This window comes from Molossus molossus, unplaced genomic scaffold (genome assembly GCF_014108415.1).
Source record: "Molossus molossus isolate mMolMol1 unplaced genomic scaffold, mMolMol1.p scaffold_m16_p_1, whole genome shotgun sequence".
Taxonomy (NCBI): Eukaryota; Metazoa; Chordata; class Mammalia; order Chiroptera; family Molossidae; genus Molossus; species Molossus molossus.
The window spans coordinates 56,874,319-56,878,875 of NW_023425344.1; the positions used below are offsets into that span (position 1 = coordinate 56,874,319).

The 4,557-nt window shown below is 42.7% G+C and overlaps 1 non-coding gene across 1 annotated transcript; it reads left to right on the forward strand.

The window, feature by feature from the left end:
- Positions 1 to 2,399: 2,399 nt before the first annotated feature.
- On the forward strand, positions 2,400 to 2,555 carry LOC118622770. Its single transcript, XR_004958130.1, has one exon. It is a non-coding gene; the product is annotated as a U1 spliceosomal RNA (small nuclear RNA).
- Positions 2,556 to 4,557: the final 2,002 nt, after the last annotated feature.

Sequence of the window (4,557 nt, forward strand, 5' to 3'; positions counted from 1 at the left end):
AGCAGCCACATGGAGACCGGTAGGACGGGTAGAGGTGGACCGGCTGGTCCCACACCCACGTGTGGCGGATACAAATCAGGAGGACACCTCGGCTGGGAAGGTCCTCCCCGAGGACGGAGGGGTCCCCGTCCCACACCAGGTGCCCCGTTCAGGGTTCCAGTGCCAGGCAGAGAAGTCCCCATAACTTCTGGCTGGAAAAATCAGCAGGAACTGAGGCTCAGGGAGGCTGAGGCAGCTGGAGCCCCAGGCAGCTCCTTAAAGGGCCGGCGCACGGACTTATCGGACTCACTTCCTCTAAGCTTGGAGGGGAGGCAGCTCGAGGGGCAACAGAGACATACAGGGAAGAACTGAGTTGTTTGGCATTGGAGCGAGGACTGGAGAGGGGGCTTTCTCCTGGACAAATGTGCTGTCAGAGGTCTTTGTTCCTTTGGTGAGCCCTTCCCAGGGACGGCAGACAGTCGCCATATCTGGGACTCCAGCAACCTGGCTCACACTGGTTGCCCTGCCCTGGTGATTCCCTGAGGCCCCGCCCCACACAACTTTCAGGCCCAGCCAAGCTGTTGACAGTTGCTTATCCATAGGATTGGCCTGTCTTGGATCCTGCTTCAGGTTTTCCTAAATTCTTTCAAACAAGCAGTATCTGGTCTCAGGTAGCCCCATACCTCTTGTTAAGTAATACACAGAAACAAACACAGGGAGGCAGCCAAAATGAAGAGACAAAGAAACAGGTTCCAAATAAAAGAACAGAACAAAACCCCTGGAAAAGAACTAAGCGAAATGGAAATAAGCAACCTAACAGATGCTGAGTTCAAAATACTGCTTATAAGGATGTCAATGAACTTAGTAAGAACCTCAGCGAACTTAGGGAGGGCCTCAAGAGCATAAAAAAGGACCAGTCAGAAATGATGGATGCACAGTCAGAAACGAAGGAGGCACTAATTGAAATAAAGAATAATTTACACAGATTCAATAGTAGAGTAGGTAAAGCAAAGAAGCAAAACATTGGTTTGGAATATAAGGAAGCAAAAAACACCCAATCAGAACAGCGAAAAGAAATAAGAATCCAAAAAAAATGAGGATAGTGTAAGGAGCCTCTGGGACAACTTCAAGCGTGCCAACATTCACATCTTGGGGGCGCCAGAAGGAGAAGAGAGAGAATAAGAAATAGAAAACCTATTTGAAACAATAATGGCAGAAAAATTCCCTAACTTGGTGAAGGAAACAGACACACAAGTCCAGGAAGCACAGAGAGTACCAACCAAGATGAACCCCAAGAGGTCCACACCAAGACACATCATCATCAAAATGCAAAAGGTTCAAGACAAAGAGAGAATCTTAAAAGCAGCAAGAGAAAACCAATTAGTTACCTACAAGGGAGTTCCCATAAGACTGTCAGCTGATTTCTCAAAAGAAACTTTGCAGGCCAGAAGGAGTGGCAAGAAATATTCAGAGTGATGAAAAACAAGAACCTACAACCAAGATTACTCTATCCTGCAAAGCTGTCATTTAGAATCGATGGCCATATAAAGAGTTTCCCAGACAAGGAAAGCTAAAGGAGTTCATCACCACTAAACTATTATTATATAAAATTTTGAAGGGTCTTCTTGAAGAAAAAGATAAAAAATATGAACAAACAAAATGGCAATGAATACATATCTATCAACAATTGAATCTACAAACAAAATGAACAAGCAGAACAGAAACATTCTCATAGATACAGAGAAATTTTGTTGGTTGCCAGATGGGAGGGAGTTTGGGGGAATGGGTGAAAAAGGAGAAGGGATTAAGAAGTACAAATTGTTTGCTAGATTGACAAACCTCAAAGGGAAGGGGGGTTGGGGAGATGGGAAGAAATAAACCAAAGAACTTATATGCATATATGCATAACCAATGGACACAGAGGACAGTGTGGGAAAAGGCAGGAGGGTGGCGGGAGTGGGGAGGAGGGGGTCAATGGAGGAAAAATGAGGAATGTCTGTAATACGTTCAACAATAAAGATTGAAAAAAAGTTGTGGTACATTTACACAATGGAATACTATGCAGCTGTAAAAAAGAAGGATCTATTACCCTCTGAGACAGCGTGAAGGGACCTGAAAATTATTATTATTATTTTTTTTTTATCCTCACCCGAGGATATTTTATTTTATTTTTTTCCATTTTTTTTGTACAGATAGAGTGGAAGGGAGAGAGAGAGAGAAACATCGACGTGAAGGGACACATCGAGTGGCTGCCACCCGCACGACCAACCAGGGCCGGGGACAAACTGCAACCGAAGTACGTGCCCTTAGCGGGAACCGAACCCGGGTCTCTCCGGACCGCAGGCCGACGCTCTAACCGCTGAGCCAAACTGGCCAGGGCTGGACCTGAAAATTATTATGCTAAGCGAAATAAGCCAGTCATACATACCTGGCAGGGGGGATACCATGATCACAAAGGTGGTTTTCCCAGGGCAAGGCAGCTTTCCAGATGTGCTGACCCCTGCCATTTCCCCAAATGTGGGAAATTCAACTGCATACTTTGTGGTAGTTGGGAACTGTGTTCACACTCTTTCCTAAAAAAACAGAAAAGAAGCCAGGCAGAGAAAGACAAATACCATATGATTTCACCTATATGTGGAATCTAATGAACAAAATAAAATGATGAATAAAATAGAACCAGAGGCATGAAAACATGAAATAGATGGACAAATCTCAGAGCAAAGGGGGGTGGGGGTGGGGAGCAGAAAGAGATTAACCAAATAATTTATATGCATATATGCATTGCCCATGGACACAGACAACAGGGTAGTAAAGACCTGGGGTGGGGCAGAAAACAGGGGGAGGGGGCCAATGGGGGGACAAAAGGAGGGGATATCTGTAACACTCTCTACAATAAAGATTTAAAAAAAGATATCTCGCATGCCCTGTAGTAGAATCACCTCAGGACTTGTTAAAGAAGCAGAGTGTTGAGGCCCGTCCTGCCTGCTAAATCAGAATGCCTGTTGTTGGAGCCCAGGGATCTGCATGGAGCAGAAACAATGAGCCACCCACTGAGGAGCTTAGCTCCACTTTGTGTCAAGTACAGGCTGGAAGTGGCTGTGCAATCAGGGACTAATTTATATTGAGGTGAAGCCATATGACAAGGTTTCACTAATGGATGTCAGTGGAAGTGAGTATATGAATTTCAATATTCTCCCTTTCCCCTACCTATCTAACACAGATAACTCAGACACCCTACAGCATAGTAGAACCACAAGGTGAAAGGAGTTGGGGCCCCTGGTCATCATGAGGAGAAAAGCATCCTACCAACTAGGGGATCACAAGAAATAAACTTTGAAAAAAGTTATAAAACATTTAAAACATTAACAAAATTAGAGAGAATTATGAATCACATTTACCCATCACCCAGATACAACAGTTATCAAGACTTTCCATATTAGCTTGACCATCCCCTTTGTCTTTTTTTTTGCTAAAATATTTCAAAGTATATATCAGAAATTGTGTCATTTCACCCTTGCATACTTCACTATGCAGATCTTAAAAAGAATGTGCTCTTACTTAACCACAATACTAGATGATACCTAAAAAAATTATTAACAATTCTTTGGTATCATCTATAAAATCTATGCATTACATTTGATTGTTGTATATCTTGCTTATAGAGTTGTTCCCTTTCCCAACATCCTTGTCTTGTTGCAGAAAGTGAGTCAGTTCTGCAAAATGTGCCCCATTCTGGATTCGTCAGTTTGCTTCCTTGTGTTGTTGTCTCTTAATTTGTTCCTCTATCCCTGTAATTTCTGTAAAGGCTTGCACTAGAGACTCTAGATTCAAGTTCAACTTCTCCTATCAGAACACTTTATAGTATTAAATGGTGTTTTGTTTGGTAAAAATGCAGAATATTAGAGAAATACTAGCTATTGTAGCAAAGAGCCCCAAGTATTTCAAACAGATCCTGCATTTGAAAACAAACTAATCTGGAATGTCTTCTATCCTCTTTGCTAGATTCTCTTATCTCTTGGAACTCAGCTCAGGAGAGATACTGAACATGATGAGAAACTTACTAACATCTCCCTTCCTTAGTAAGGACTAGTATTATTTGCCGCAAAAGATTTGTATGTCTCTATAGTAGCACTCATCATATTAGTGATATATATGGTAGTATTACAAGATGGGACTCTGTCTCAGTTTTTGCTGAGGGGCAACCAACCAATCCTGTATCCAAAGTGAGGTACTGTAGGCCTATGCAGAACTTGCAAAGGAGTTGGTTAGAAACCCACACCTATATGTTCAATTAATCTATGACAAAGGAGGCAAGAATGTACAATGGAGCCCTGGCTGGTTTGGCTCAGTGGTTGGAGGGTTGTGGGTTTAATTCCCGGTTAAAGGCACGTACCTGGGTTTCAGGTTTGATTCCTGGCCCCTCCCTTCTACTCTATCTGAAAATGAATGAAAAAATACCCCTGGGTGAGGATTAACAACAACAACAAAAAAGAATGTAAGAATGTACAATGGAGTAAACATAGTCTCTTCAGTAAATGGTGTTGGGAAATCTGAACAGCTAAATGCATAAGAATGAAA